The sequence below is a fragment of the Neofelis nebulosa genome, chromosome 4 (genome assembly GCF_028018385.1).
Source record: "Neofelis nebulosa isolate mNeoNeb1 chromosome 4, mNeoNeb1.pri, whole genome shotgun sequence".
Taxonomy (NCBI): Eukaryota; Metazoa; Chordata; class Mammalia; order Carnivora; family Felidae; genus Neofelis; species Neofelis nebulosa.
This window is the reverse complement of record NC_080785.1, coordinates 42,589,792-42,607,019: the sequence shown is the minus strand read 5'-3', so window position 1 is coordinate 42,607,019 and position 17,228 is coordinate 42,589,792.

Sequence of the window (17,228 nt, the reverse complement as noted above, 5' to 3'; positions counted from 1 at the left end):
ATGTATCATGCCAGTAATGTAACATTTCAATGCATCAGTTTCCTCACTGATATTGGAATAATAATGATATTTGTCTTACAGGGTTGCTGGAAGGATTAAAATAGATGATGTATCCAAACTATAAAGCAGTGTACCTAGTAAGAAGTAAGTGCTTAGTAAATCAAAGCTCTGGTTATTATCCCAGTAGGAATGTGACGAAATCTACACCCCAGGCCAGCCTTTGTGAGAATTATAAGACATCGTGGTAGTTTCAGGTCAAGATGTGGGGAAATGGCATGGATTGGAAGAGGCAGCATTTATTGAATGCCTTCTATGTGCCGGGCAGAACTCCAGGAATGCAGTCTAGTTTGCTAACCCATAGGTCAGTAAGGAATTTTCAGGCAGCTTCCAGAAGAGCACTTGGCACAGGCTCTGGGCCTCCTGAGGTTCTGTTGGTTCTAGATTTATAGCTGTGTGCAGGCTGGAAGCAGGCTTCTCAGGGTGAAAGGAGTTTCTTAGTGGAAGGCTGTATGCAAACTTTAAGCCTTGTTATTCACGTGGGTGACCTGGGCAGTTCTAACCACAAGCACCCCAGGAACAGTGAGCCTTGAGACAACCTGGTGTGCTCAGGCTTCCAGGCTGGCCAAACTAGGAATTCCTGGTTTAGCTGTGCAGCAAGAAGCAAGTCATTTGCCATTTCCAAGGGTGAGATTCCTCAGCTGTAGAGGTGTATCCCAATTATACTTGACACACAGTAGGTTTTCCATAAACAGAGTGATTTTCATGCTTGAAGATCAAATTCTTACCGGGCAGGGTCAAAAGAGGAAACCAGAAACCAGGAAGTGATTTTGCTAACTGATGCTGAAGTGTGTGTGCCTGCACATCACCAGACAAAACCTTTGTGTCACCAAGGTGGTGTCCCTCACAATGGCGTCCCTCGCAATGGCCCGTCTCATTTCTCCCAGCAGGGCTGCCTTTGTTCATCAAGCATTGAGTGCAAATGACCCAGGATCCCTGCACAACTTGCTGACAGGCCCTGGATATACCCGTGGTTTATAACAACTAGCTGGGCCCTGTGTGATATCCCTAGAGGACCCCTGCTGTCAGATGCTCCAATTCCGATTTTCTCAATATCTGCCTCTGGGAATAAGATTTCTTCCTTGCAGCATTTTGTTACTTTGCTCAGGGAGTTTTGATTCAAACCACAGTCCCTGCAGCAGAAGGCTGAGGGTTTATAATTCCCAAATACTACACCTGTGGTTCTGGTTTGTTCTGTCTGAATATGCTTCCTGATTACTTTTTGACCTACATTGGCCTCAGCTATCTCATTCACAGCGAGTCCTTTAATCAGGGAAAAGAAAAAAAAAAAGACCCTAATGACAGGAAATCTTGTAAAAGCTGGTGCTATCACAAAAGCATGTCTTTGACTTTCTCCTGTCTCTGACACCAAGGGTACATTTTTTTGCTTCTGGTTTCCCAGGATTCTCTGCGGTGGTCCCTGGCTCAGACCCACCAACCCCAGACTCTGTGCTGAGCCTCTTCTCTCCAGTCAGAGCTTATTTATTCTAGCTGTAGCCAATCCTTCTTTCTGTTATGTGCTAGGGAAATAGCAAATTAATCTATAACAAGCCTGCACATCTGCTAATTAAAAGAGTTATGAATTTAGGATGCGGGGACCTACATTTTTACTGTGGCTTCATCACTTCCTAGCTGTGTGCCCTTGGGCAAATGGATCCACCTCTCTGGGATTAGTTGGTTTCACTATAAAATGGGTCATAGAATGCCAATATTATAGAAACATTGTAAGGATTAAGGAGACAATGAGAGTTAAAAAATAAAAATTAAAACAAAACAAAAAAACAAACCCTAACAGTAAAGGCTAGATAAATGTAAAGCTAACAATTAACATTATCCTTTTTAAGTAATATTGGAATTTTAACATGCTTTGGCTTTGTACATTTTCGGAGAACATTTAAAGGGATTTCCATTTTAGTAATGCACATACGTAGATACAAAGTAGGAATTCAGAAAGCCCCAGGGGAGTGGTAAGATTCCCCAGTCCAGGGAGACTTGTGATGCAATTTGAGAAGTAAGCACTAGGTGGGCGGTAGGTGAGTGTGGAGACAAGGAACCCCTCTCCCAGAGGTATGCTGGTAGCTTCCAGTAGGAAGAGCCATGCACCAGGAAATAAGCCAAGGATCCTCTAGTGATGGGTGGCCCAGCAGCAGTGCAAAGCAACCCAGACATACAACAGGATGTGTGCTCCCACATTCCCCACTAACCCTACCCACTCACGCATGTGCTTCTAGGTGGTTGAGATTTGTAGAGATAGTTATCTGGCAGGGGTGTGCCATTTATAACCATGGCCTTCTAAGGAGGGTGAATTCTATTAGATATAACTTGTTTTTGTCTGCTGGGCACCTGATAAAAGTTTGGAGAAAGGAGATGCTGTGAATGAACTGCTTTTTATAAATGAGGCAAAAGAATGTGGACATAATCCAGAAGGAACAGGGTAGGAGTAGAGAAATGAAAGCAAAGGGAAAATAGGACAGATGACACACTAGGATCTTTCTGGCAAAAAAAAAAAAAAACAAACAAACCCAAAAAACAAAAACCAGAGAGAAGTGCTGGGAAGTGGGGAGGCAAAAGCCTGAGCGAATAGAAAGGTCTGTGGTAGATTTGCAAGTTGTTTGCTGTGCCACATGGGAAATGATACTTTGCCCAGATCTTGAATGGATTTTTGTGGAAATCAAAGGGAACAAGTTTCTTGTTTGGATCAGGGCTGGGAAGAGCTAAGAATGTACCCATAGAAGCAAGTGCAGAGGCAGAGGGACCAAGAGAACAAGAGCTCAGGAGTTCATAGGTGTCTTGGGGAGGGCTTTGGATTCTCATCTGCTATAGATTGGGGGAGATGATGGTCTTAAATCACTCTTACCTACATCTATAAAGTGGAGTTAAGTTTTCACACAGAGTAAGATAAAATTAACATTGCTGAAATAAGTGAGAAACTCATTTATTCATTCTTTTATTCATTTTTAGATAAAAGAGGTCCAAGGGTAGGCAGTTCAGTGCTAGTCTGACAGTCCTGTGATGCCTTCAGGGACCTAAGCTCCTTATTTTCTGTCCCACCCTCCTAGAACTGATTTTCATTCTCAAGATCAGCTAAAGATCTAAAGTAGCTGCTAGAGCTCCAGCTATCTTACCTATATTCCAGGACAGCAGTAGAAGAAAGCAGAAGGTGAGTGGAACTCACACCTTCTCTCATAAAGGCGTTTCTTCCCAAGTCTCCCTCAACACGTTTGCTTACATTTCATTGACCACACCTGGCTACAAGGGTTGCTGGGAAATAGAGTCATATGACCACTCGTAGCTGCATGGGAAGCTAGGGCAGGTGGTCTCTATTCTTGTGGTGATGTGCTCAGCTAAAGATCAGGGTTCTTAAAAGAAGGAGAAATTGAATTGGAGGAAACTGCCCACCATGTGTATTATACATAAATGCATGTAAACATTTTTCTTGCTGAGTTGAATATGTTTGATTAGGTTGTATGAGTTTTTGGAAGGTAGAATGAGGAAGCATACTAGCCTGTCCTATTCCTCTCAGTGGAATTATCTTTGAATGCTGAGAAGACCTATGCTCCCCAAAGACGCTTTTCTCTCCAGCTCTTATCCGAGAGAGCTCATGGAAAGATGAGCTGACAAAAATCCTCATGAAAATCACAGCTGAGATGAGATGGGCTAACTTGTCATGGGGGACCATCATGAGTAAGACAGGCTCCCTCCGTACTGGGGAGTTTGCCACTACATTATAAAAAAACATGGAATAAATCTCTTCTGGAAATACTTTAGTGAAGGAAGACCAAGGAAGATGTAGTAAGGTGCAAATCAAATATAAACAAAATGCTGAACACAACTTTGAGGTTCTTGGTGCAGGACGCCGCACTTGTAGAGGGCCCTTGGATTATATGGTCAACTAGAGTGGCCATGGTCAGATGTCCTGGGAGATTAAGTGGCCAAACAAATGGCAACCTTGGGAACTGGCCTCAGTCTGAGGGGATGCTATTTCATGGCGAGGGCCCCAGATGCACACGGCAAGATCAGACCACCATGTCTATTGAAGGCTTCTTCCCAGCTCCTACAGCGAGCCTGGAGGTCTCTTGCTGATACATTGAAGTCTTTGTATCAAGAGTCAGTGAAAGCGTGAAGAGAGAGGATCACGAGATTGCTTTGCCAGTGCCTGGCACAGAGCATGCTTCATGGGGTGCCTCGGAATTCCTGCTGATGTTTCCCACGAGAGGATCGTTGAAGGAAGAGAGGGTGGGGATGAACACACTTGCATGGATTTGGAAAATAAATAACCAGAATAAATATATCTCTGAATGACCTTGTGTTAAGATAATATGAGCCTTTAGAGAAAAAGAAAGACATGAGGAGCTCAATTAAATATAAAATGAGAATTAAAGAAAAGTAGTAATCTTAGTCAAAACACAGTCCATCATGTTATCCCGTTGCTTACAACTGCTCAAAGCTCCCCAGGGCCACCACGTGAAGGGTGAATTCCTAGTAGGGCTCTCAGTGCTGCTCATCATCTGGAGACTGTTGCCTCCCCGGCCACATTTCTAGTCATTTTGTTACATGCTCTGTGTTCTGGTGACACCAAATTACCAGTGATGTCCCTAGACATGCTCAGCTGTTCTATGTCTCAGTGCCTTTGCATGAGCTTTCACTCTACCTAGAGTGTTCTCCTCTTTGTCTTCCAGGATAACTCCTTTTCCTTCAAGGCCACCTTTTCTCAGAAGCCGTCCCTGTCCCTTGCTAAGCACGAGTGTTTTCTCTGTCCTCAGAGCCCCCAGAACAAAATGGGCAAGGGTCCCCTGGCTCTTGCTTCTGTGGCATGGCCTTTAAGGTGGGCATCTGACTCCCCTGCCAGCTGCTGGATAGTTAGCACTGTCCCCACAGAACATGCACCTGACTCAAGGTAGGAACTCAATAAATGTTCATGAGAATAGGAGTGAACAAAAGGAGAAAAATATTTTAGCTGTTATAGCAGAATAGTGGAGTAGAATATATTTTTTTACATGTTTAAAAATGTTCTCAGGAGTTGTATGTGAAAGGAAGAAACACTAAAGGCAGGCACCATATTTGGGGTTCAGAACTAGACCCTAGCGCAAACGCTTCCAAATCGGATCAGTGAAGGGCCAAGCCTCCAAGCAGGATTTGAGTGGCGGTCCCAAGCCTGGGCAGAGAGAAAACGAGAAGTGAGAGCATGATGCAGTCAGGGGTAAAATCTAGAGTCATGCAATTTCCTCCTGGTTTTTCACAGTTTTTGTAATAAGGTGGTAAGGTTTATTTCCCAAGAGACTGTGGACCTGAGCTAGCAGAGAGGAGTGGGGAGAGGGAAGCAAGGGTGTTGCCTTGCTTCATTCCAGAATGAGCTGCTCTGAGGAGCCGGGAGGAAGGGTTCAGCCAGCCACAGGCACTGGAAGACAGAGGGGCCTTTGTCCCCTCACCGGCAATAGCAGGTCCTCTGTGAAGCTTGAAGGTGCCTGAACCGCCTTTACAAATTACTTCTTGCCATGACTTGGGATAGGAGGAGGAAGGCCGACTTAAATGGAGATTACAGAAGAGCCAAGGGAAGTGAGGGTGGGGGGTGGTTCTGGGGTCCTGCCAAAGGGACTGGACGGTCAGTGTGAATTGGCCTGCATCTTTCTCCTCCTCCCACATCCTAAGTTATGCTTTAAAAGTCACTCTTTCATCAAAAAAATTTTTTTTATTTTGAAGTTTTAGTGTATGTGTGTGTGTGTGTGTGTGTGCGTTGATGTGTGCATATGTATGTTGCAATGACTATGGTCCCAAATTCTTCGACACTCCCACTATTGTGAAATGGGGTTCATTTGCCCTCCTCCTGAATCTGGGCAGGTTCATGACTGCTGACCAATCAGTCTGGAAGAAATGTTTCTGGGCTAGTACCAGGCCCAGACTGTCAGAGGACTGACAGCTTCTGCTTTGGTTTCTTGGAATTCTGAGCTTCCATGTAAGAAGTCTGATTGCTCTGCTATAGAGACCTCGTGCAGACCCTGAGACCATATGGGGAGGGAGCAGTCCCCTGCTGACTCACCTTTCCAGGTGTCACTCCAAAAGCACAGACATGTGAATGAGACCAACTTTGACCTTCCAAGCAAAAGTGACCCTCCAGACTAGCCAGCTCAATACCGACAAAGTCCCCCACCCCTAACACCAGTTGATATTACTTGGAGCAGAAAAATCTACCCAGTGGAACCCTGCCAGCAAAGAGATAATAAAATAGTTGTTGTTTTAAGACCTTAAATTTGGGATCATTTGTTATTTAATAGTAGATAATCAGAACAGTGTGTGAGACTGGAGACTGAATTATGGTTGGCCAGCATGCATCATCTAGGTTGTTAAGGGTTTGAGCATATTTGCCCCATTTCTTTGGGTCTGTGCTTTCCAGAACACTAAGGTCCTTCATTTTAGATCAAACCAATCCAGAAACACTGGACTTTTCTAGTGATCAGAGGTGGTTCCTGCATGTCCCAAAGGGACAGCAACCCAGACTCAGAAGATGAAGGAACCATGTAAGACTTTCAAGGACAAACATCTCCAAATTGCAAGCAAAGATCACATTTTCTGGCTCACACCTTTCAAGTCCCCTGACAACTCTTATGTTGCTTGCATGGGTATGTGGGTTTTTATTGCAATGAAGGTAAGGAAAGGAGAATGAGGTGAAAGAGAGGTTATCTGTCAGAGGCTTGTTAATATGTTGCAACTGGAGAAAAGACTAGGTTGTAGGATTCTTTGTTAACATTTGCTACCTTTGAACTAGGTTAAGATAACACATAACCTACTCTCAAGCACCACAAGGTTGATAAAAATCTCAGAGCCAGCAAACAAGAAAGAACTTTGCCCTGATTCCGTTCTCCCCAGAACTCAAGAGACACCATGTCTCTTGAATTAGGATAGAAGCAGGAAACACATGCAGAACATTATAGAACCTGAAGGCCAGGAAGGTCAAGATGACTTTTCTGGAGTCGAAGCCCAGAATGGGAATCCCATTACTGATTTTAAATCCAGAATCCTTTATGCTGCTTTCTTCTATTCTGCTTTCAGGGGCCATTGTTTTTTATTTTATTTCATTCTATTTTATTTTTTAACTTTATTTTAGTAAATGTTTTATGGAACAATATAAAAATTTAAATATATTACATATATACACACATTATATATGTTACATATATATACATTATGTATATTACATTTATATACATTATATATTACATATATACATTATCTATTATATATACATTACATAGGGATACACTATATATATTACCTATACATATTATATATTACATATATACTTTATATATGTCACATATATACATTTATATTATATATACATTATATAGGTTACATATATACATTATCTGTTATATACACATTATCTATTACATATGGATACATTATATATATTACATATATACACATTATATATATTACATGTGTGTAGATATATATACACTTTATATATATGTATATATATATATATATATATATATAATTATTAAATATATATTGTTGTTAAGTAGGAACCGAATGTCAAAATACAGCCAGGAAAAAATAAATGTGTTGTAGTATAGCTACACAATTTTTAAATTCAAAATTCAAGGAAATCATTTATGCATATGTTTTGCTAAAACAATATCTCTTCTCTTCTGTTCCATGTGTTTAGGTAGTGAGTCCCAGACAAGGGCATTGCCATTGGGCAAAGGTCCAGGTGCAGGTGCAGTTGAGTTCAGCCTCCTCATCCCTTAGACAGTCTGGATCTGCCTGAGACCTTGAGGGACACACAGACCCAGGTGAGTTGCTCCAGGCTGATGGGGATGTGAGTTCCCTTCAAGTGTGTCAATCTTGCATCTCCTGCCTTTTCCCTGAAAGGGCAGTCCTCCCAGATCCTCATCCATTTTATTGCAGAGCAGGAAGGTAGGCAGATAGCTGCAGATAGAGGAGTCTGAAATCAAGAACTATTGTATGACAAGGCTGGGAGCTTTGGGGTGAGCCCTGGTGCCACTGGTGAGCCCTGGAGCCCTGTGCTGCCTGCTGGCTCAGTGTCTGGGCCTGACATTGCTTCAGTCCCTGCCAAGTCTCCCGGCGCCAAGCTGATCTGAATTCCCATTAGGCTCCTGACACCATTTGAGCTCTTGTCCCTCTTTATGGAGCTAGAAGGCCTCATCCCCCGCCTTATAGATAGCTGTTGGAGCCTCACTGTGCATGGTGTGACCTCTCAAACCACGTCCCCTCTGTTCACACGACTGTGTGTGCTATCCATTGTCTGCATTTCAGTTATGCCTTACCCTCTGGACTGTACCTCTCCCGGGTTCTTGGTGTCTGTCTGAAATAAGCTCTGGTGCTCTATAGCCATTAGATCCTGAACTTGGGCCCCAATATCTGCCCTGATAAGAGCCAGCCTCAGCAGCAGCATTGGGGCCACCTCAACGTTGTCTGTCTTGGTCTTACAAGCTTTTCCATCCATCTGCAAAGCTGAAGTCCAATCGGTTTTGCATCTGAGGATATCTGAGACGCCCGAGTCCCAGGCTTCCCGTTACTTTAGGGTAAAACTGGAATTTTGCATCATTTAAACACCTCCTTCCTCCCCCTGCCCCGGAAAAGGTGTAAATGCTGCTGATGGTGGTCAGCTAACAAGTCAGCTGACCTCTCAGACATGACTAATTGCCTTTATGCGGAGTACGTCTGCCCCGTTGACTCTGACCAAGCGTGAACTCCAAACCCTCATCTCTTAGTATCCTGGGACTAGACTCTTGAAGGCCATTCATTAGACCTGCCCCCCCCCCCACCCTGGAATTCACTGCTTTGCTGGAGTATGTTTCAGGAGTGATTTAGTTCCTCCAAAGCCATCATGCCTCACTGCTCTGTGGCATCAACACCTCTACTTTCCCAGAATTCAAGCCAAAAGAGAACGAGACCAACTAACCAGTGTTTTTTGTAATATGGCTCATTTGAAGTCATCTCCCTGCAAACTGACCTGTGCAGGTAAAACACACAGCCAGCACCTTGGTTCAAAAGCTCTGGTGAGACATCTGTCCTGGAGGGTCTGAACCTCACGGCTACAGGTCACAATATAAGAAATCTACCTAATATCTGTCTCAGAAACTTACCTTATACTCTTTGATGTGAGAAAGTGATTAGACTTCAAAACAGACCTGTGGGTTTGGAACGCTGCTATTTGGCGGTTCGGAATCAAGAAACCCACATGGAAATGATCCATGCCCAGCTTATCTCAGCTCTGCCAAAGACAATCCAGTTAGCACATGACAGCGGGAATAAGGCACTTGAATTCCACCAGGCAGGGAAATAGTGCATTTTCAATCAACAAGACCAGAAAACTTTCACCCTGTCACTGTTAGCTCTGAAACCTACATCCGTTATTTCCATGGGGTCAAAAGTCCTAAATTATATGATTATGAATGGAAAGAATCAGGTAGTGATTTTCTTTTGTAGGCAAATTTTTACTGTAAATAAAATAAGTATATAAATAAACAAGAAAATACGGCATTGATGAGAGTCAAAATGTTTCAGTGAACAGCTTTCAGACTTTCAGCATGAAAACAATTATAAATAAAATATTAAAAGCTTCTACTTGATGCCAATAGTGCCTTTTAAATAAAATCGAATAAATTTCTTATCAGTGGTAGAATGCATTACAAAGCCAGCCGAATTTAATTGGACCCACAGTCTTTGTAGGGTTTTAGAAAACTCTTTGTTGATTGATTCATTCCGTGCATATTTATTGATCCCCTGCTATTGGTCAGCTTGCAGGCGTGAGAGTAAGGAAAACTTACGAAGATTTCTGTCCGCATTGAGTTGACGTTTTTTTTTTTGGACTCACAGTTGACTTGCTATGCCATCTGGAAAATACATTTATTTAAATATGGTTACATAGCTTCTGCTTTTTGTGATTGTTTATGCACAGGGTCAGAGCAGGCAGCTATATGCACAGCCCCTCCTTGGGAAATTCACACCCCCCACAATTTTCCCAGAGCAGAAAGCCAGCTTTCTTTGTATTACTTTAGCCTGATATAAGAAGAAACAACTTCTTATTTCAGGACACTAATGACACCAGCCCTTTTTATCTTTCCCTAACTGATCACCTCATATAAAAATTTTGTTTTTTAGAGTCCCAGACCTCACTGACAATCTGATGAAAGCTATGGGTCCTCTTCCTAGAAAGAAGTAACACACCCTTATTTGTTTTCTAAGGTTTCATAGATCCCAGGTCAAGAACCCTTGGTTTGGATGGCCTTACTTTTCCCAGCTTCTTATTCTGTGTTCCACATATGAGAAACTGCCATGAGCTGGAGTTTTCCTGTTTAAATTTAGCCACTTGGGTTGAGAAATTGTGCAAAATTTTGGTCATACCTACTTCTGTATTAGCACTGTGATATAAGCTCTTCCTATTGAGCAAAGGCATCAGGGCGGACACCGTCTGTCATCTGAGATGGAGGCTGTTGTCATGAGGCAACGTGTGGGAAGGCCCAACCGGAGGCCTGGTCTCCTTACCCAAGCCAGATACCATACGCTGGCTTTCATTTTGTCTTTTCAGTTTGTGGCAATAAAACCAAAGTTCCTTTGTATCTTTACTTCACGTATTTGAGTGACTCCTTTTATTCCAGTTTGTATTCCCCTTTTTTGCCTTTTGCAAAATCTGCTGGACACCCTACCTTGGGTGTTCAGAGAACGAACAGGTGGACACCCACCAGTTGTAGGCTGTCTCCCTTTCTCCTGCCATGAGGAAATGCATTCAGGGGATAGAATGGTGACATTAATTTAGAATTGGTTATGAAACCCACTTCTCTTTTTTTTTTTTTTTAATGTTTGTTTATTTTTGAGAGAGAGAGACAGAGCACGAGCAGACGAGAGGCAGAGAGAGACACACACAGAATCCGAAGCAGGCTTCAGGCTCTGAGCTGTCAGCACAGAGCCTGACGTGGGGCTCAAACCCACGAACTGTGAGATCATGACCCAACTGAGCCACCCAGGCGTGCCTTGTGTGTGTTTTTTTTCATGGTCTCTCTGTTTCCTCCTTCACTGTGTTCTCATAGACAGTATGCATGCCTCCCTGTTTTTGGTTGATATCTTCATTCTCTTGTGGGCTGAAAGCCAAGCAAATCATGATTAACTTTAAATTTTTTTAACGTTTATTTATTTTTGAGACAGAGAGAGAGAGAGAGAGAGAACGAGTGGGGGAAGGGCAGAGAGAAAGGGAGACACAGAAACCAAAGCAGGCTCCAGGCTCTGAGCTGCCAGCACAGAGCCTGATACAGGACTTGAATTCACAAACAGTGAGATCATGACCTGAGCTGAAGCTGACTGCTTAACCGACTAAGCTACCCAGGTGCCACTGATTAACTTTAAAAAAAAAGAGAGAAAGAGAGAAAGAGAGAAATAAGCTTTGAATGAGAGCTTAAGGAAATTTATCAAAGGACCACCTGACCTTTAGGGGTTTTACTAAGGCATCCCTTTTAGGAAGGAAATCACATAAAAGGGTTTTGGGTCAGAGAGAAAGGACCGGGAATATCATATTCCTTTTGAGCCGGCAAAGTAGAGAAGAAGAGCATCAGAGAGCGGAGCAAGCTCAGGCATATATAAAATGACTCTCTCTCCAAGCCCTAATTGAGGGTTGTGGGTGTTGGAAAGGTTGAGGGGGCAGCCAGGATCGCAGAGGTTTTACCCTGTTTTGTTGTTTGGGACCCTACACCATCCCACAGAGGGAATCTCTCAGCTGCATGAGGTGCCTGTGGCAGAGTGAAAAGTGTGGTGCAACAGATGTGGCATGGAGGGGTCTGAATTAGTGTCCCCCAGCTAGCCTCAGCCTAAGTGTTGTGTACTGGGGGGACTCAGAGATTTACCCATGGCATGTAGACAAGGCAGAAGTTGGCTGAGGATGTGGCTGATGAGGTTTGCAAGGTACCAAGAGATAGTATGGGGCAAAGAGATCCAGGAGCCAAAGGGGTGGGGCAGTAGCAAAGTCCAAAGTGGGGCCAGTGCTATGAGAAGGGCCATGTAGCTGACATGGAGCTCAGAGACCAACGGCAAATTCACCAGCTATAGATTTCAGACTCAGAGGCCAGCAGCAGTGCAGGGGACATCCTCGTGAAAAACAGGACAGCCAAAGGACACTGCAGGAACTGAGCACGTATAGTAAGAGTCCACTCTTTCCCATGACCCTGACATCTCCTCATTTGCCATCTTGAAAAGGAGAGGGGGGAGATCCAGAAGACTGAGCATATACCCAACAGAGACGTGGTCATTCCAAGAGAGACTATTCCAACTCACAGAGACTGAGATATTACTAATTGGCAAGTTTAAATGGTAGCCTCCATTATACCTGTTAGAGTGGCGAAAATAAAAAAGACAAAGAAATAACAAGCGTTGATGAGAAGGGGGAGAAAAAGGAACCTTAACACACTGTTGGTGGGAATGGAAATTGGTGCAGCCACTGTGGAAGAGTGTGGAGGTTCCTCAGAAAGATTAAAGATGGAAACACCATATAATCCAATAATTCCACTACTGTGTATTTACCCAAAGAAAATGAAAACATTAATTTGAAAAAAATATATGCGGCATCGCTTATAAGTCTATTGTAGCATTATTTATAACCGCCAAGATATGGAAGCAATGTAAGTGTCCATCAATAGAAGAATGGATGAGAAAGAGGAAGACGTGGGATGAAGATGTGAATATATATATATATATATATACACATATATATATTCATATATATACGTATATATATACGTATATATATGAATATTTATATGTCATGGAATGTATGGAATTCCTAATATATATTATGGAATATTACACAATCATAAAAAAGATGACATCATGTCATTTGAGACAACATGGATGGACCTAGAGGGTATTATATAGGTGAAATAAGTGAGACTGAAAAGCACAAATACCATATGATTTCACTCATAAGTGGAATCTAAAACAAAACAAAACAAATGAACAAACCCAAACCAAAATTAGACCTATAAATAGAGAGAACAAACTGGTGGTTGCCAGAGGGGATAGAAGTGGGGAGTGGGCAAAATGAGTGAAGGGGAGTGGGGGGATACAGGCTTCCAGTCAGTATGGAGTAAGTACCAGGAATAAAAGGCCCAGCATAGGGTACATAATCAATGATACTGTAATAGTGACATATAGTGACAGATGGTAGCTGCATTGGGGAGAACAAAGCATAACATATAAACTGGTCAAACCACTATATTATACACCTGAAACTAATATAATATTGTGTGTCAACTATGCTGAAGAAAAGATGCAGAGTAAACTTCACGTGCATTATCCACAGGTTGAAAGGAAGATTCCATCATTAGTCGAAAATAAGGAACTCACATCTTTTTCACATAAACTGGCAGTGTGTACAATTTTGGATCCCAGTCAACAGGGCAATGATAACAAGGAAGAAGGGGTGTGTAATGAAGTGACCCAGCCCTTGACCTTGAATTACGATGTCTGAGTCCAGGTTGCGCGTGGCCACAGAATGAAGGGCTAGCGCCATGGCAGGATCACGTCAGGAGGACTGGGGAGCAGAGTCAAGGGTGGCTAACTCAGCTCAGGGGACAGAAGGACCTCACTAAGGGAGATGGTACAGTCCTGGGGTTGGGGAGTGTGCTCCCTTCTTGCAGGGTGTGAAGCTCCTCTACACCAGGAAACCTGTGCATTCCTCGGGCTCTTTTGGTTGTAAGTTACAGGAACCCATGGGAGCCGGCTTGGGCAAAACTTAATTTTCAATGGAAGGATACCACAGAAGCTCTTGGACTCCAAGAACAGAAAAGCCATGGGGCCTTAGGAAGCTCGGGACCCAGGCACTCCATAAGGAATCTGCATGGGTATCTTTACTGTTTTTCTCTTAGCCTCCATTTCATCCTTCCCTTTGGCTTTGGACCATCTTCCCCAGTTTCCAGCCTGTAAGGCCACTGACAGCTCTTGAATTTGTATGTTGCAGTCCCAGTTTCTCTCTGCCTCGGGTGAAATTCTTCATGAAGGGATTCATTTACCTCTTCTAGATCCGTCTACTTTGGCTAGGAGAGAGGGAGGTTGTGTGCAAAACTGCTCCCAAAGCCATGTTGTGTGTAGAATGGGAGGAGCGAGGCATGAATAAGAGATCTAGGCTCTTCCCTCCAGGCCACTAGGAAGGGTCTGGTTCTGTCTCCACAGTGTTAAGCAAATTCTAGAGAGCAGGGAGAATGACTCGAGGGAGGGGAGGGGGCTGGGCAGAGGAAAGCCCTCTCCCACTTTCCCTGGATGGTGGGAAAGCAGAGTCAGCACTCTGCCCACCATAAGCTGAGAAGTAAAGGTATGGGGGATGTGACTCCAGGACCCCTGGCACATTTTATTTCACTATTTCATGATGTCACCTTAAAGAAATGAAATGAAACTTTCACTAAGGGAAAAGAAAATTAATGGTGGGGAAGTTATCCGAAGGCAGAAAATTTGTTAAACACTACACTGGGATTTCACAAGAGGTTGATGGGCTGATTTTCTCATGGCTCCTTAGTGAGTCTTAGGGAAAAATCATGATATAATTTTAATGTGATTTTGATTGCTTTATTCTTAGGTCAGCCTGATACGTTTCTCATGATGCTAAATTATTCATTTTTATAAGAAGCTTTCATAAATAAAAGTATAAGGCCTGAGGTGTCCAGGAGTTTGGAGAATGAGGATGGAGAAAGTGTGGGGAGAAAGTGAAAGGTAGCCAGAGAGAGTGGCTTTGCTCTTTTCCAGAATCGTGGCATCAGAGAAAGCTGGCTTCAGGCACTGCATACAGTCTGACTTTTAGCATTGCCCTGCAGCCCAAGACCACCGGAGTCCACTTGTAGTCAACAAAATTATTTGTATGATTAATCTTGCAGCAATGGAGAATACATACCCCGAGAAGCTCAGGAGCCTCTCAGAAGGGAGGATAAGGAGAGAGGGAGGGGTACTTAAGAAGGTTTTAGGGGCTGGAGTTAGTCACAGGAAGGTCTTGGCAGGATTTGATGAGATTTTGTAAACTAGGGAGTGTCTGGAAAAGCCAGCAGTCTTATCTTTGGGACACACAAGTCTGTGCAGAGTTACCATTAGGGCTGTCTCTCCAAGGTATTATGTCGGTGCACAGGAGTCTGGAGGAGCTGGTGTTTCAAGACTGAGCCCCAATGGTCTGTCACGATTGATCTGTTTTTTAAGGATAGCTTATGTTTCACAAGTGTAGTTTCTGTTTTCATTCTCAGGCCTCCCCACTTTAGTCTGGCTGTTGGCGGGGTCTGTTTTCATTTTATCCCTATTTTTCTGTCCCATCGTCACGGTTGTACAGACATGCAGCACGTATAACGTAAAGAGCTCTATAGCTCTGTAGCTGAATAACCTCCCACAAGATGACTTCTTTTATTTGCAATGGAGAACCAGCCATGGTGCTCACTTCCAGAAATTCGGCACTCACTCAGCAAATTATCCGATTTGATCACTCCCCCCTCATAGGTCTACACCTTAACTGTGTATGTGTGCATGACAGACATAGTATGTCTTAGACCTAACACACAATTAAGTTCAACAAATGGCCATTTCAGGAACCAATTATGAGTTCTAAGAACTATCCTCTCTCCCTCTCTGTTCAGACTCTTCCTCAGAAGGCCTGGCCAGGATGCCAGCATGGCAGGCCGTTTCTTGGGGCTGGATCTTATAGTGCGTGCGCTGGTCAAGAAGTTCAGCAGAACCACAATGAAATACCACCTCACACCCACTAGGATAATTATTATTTAAAAAAAAAAAAAGGAAAAAACCAAGTGTTGCCAAAGGTGTGGAGAAATTGGAACCCTTGTGCACTGTTGGGGGAAATGTAAAATGGTGAAACCACTGTGGAAAATAGCATGGCAGCCCCTCAACAAATTAAAAACAGAATTACCATATGATCCAGCAGTTTGACTTCACAGTATATATTACCCAAAAGTATTTAAAGTAGGGTCTCAAAAAGTTATTTGCACTCCCATGTTCATAATGAAGACATTATTATAAGTGAAATAAGCCAGTCACAAAAGGACAAATACTGTATGAGTCCACTTATAGAGGTACCTAGTGTAGTCAAATTCATAGAGAAAGAAAGCAGAATGATGGGTTAGGGAGAATGAGGAATTGTTTAATGAATACAGAGTTTGTGTCATAAGGGAAGCTTCTGGAATTCAAATGTTCTCTATCTGGATAGTAAGTACATGGTACTCACTTCGTAAAAATTTAAGTCAAGATTTATGGACTTCACTATATCCATATCACACATTAAGATTAAAAAAAAGTGAAATAAACACACTGTTTCTAGGAATCACCCACTGCCCACATACCAAGCCATGCACCAACACTCTGTCCATATTTGGCTTACCTGTGGCTTTTAGATGCAGTAGGTCCCTTTTGATCATGAATAAAAGGAATATGAGTGAGACATTACACACACTTATCTTGGCCCTCTCTTTACTCACAAGTCATTGCAGTCATTGCTCTGAGTTCAGAGTCAGTCTAGACTTCAGCTCAAGCATTGCTATTGTGCTGTTAATCCTAACCCTTCTGAGTGCAGCATGTGCTATATGTCTAAGATGGGAATGATCAGCATTACTAATAAAATTCTCTACTAAGAACAGTAGTGGGTCAATCTTTTAAGTTAGGCTTACGCTTGGAACATATTCACCATACCCACATATACAGGTACTGTATTAGGAAGAAGAACTTCCCAATTCTGGAGATGCAAAAACTACCCAGTTCTGATCGTTAGGAGATGACACATTTATCTCAAAGGATTTGCTAGCCATGGAAACAAAATGAAGCTCAACAATGGAATGCATTCAACTTATCTTTATTGGGAAGTGAGGAAACTGGGTTTCACTTTTCTTCATATGCATGTACACTCAGAGGAGGCATGGATGTTCAGATATTGTTCACAAGCCACTTTACTCCTTTCAGTGACCAACCAAACTCTCGGTATGGTCTGAGTGTAAATCAGACGTTCAAGAACATCAACTCCAGAAAGGGCTGAAAGTACTTTCTTTACATGGGCCCATGCTCCAACGGTGTTAGTGGCTCATCTATTTCCTCTTGGGTTGACTGAGGTGACAGTGGCCTGGACTCTGAATGGCTGAGAGGTTGGGGATGGTTATACACAGGAAGCTGCCTTATGGCTTTAA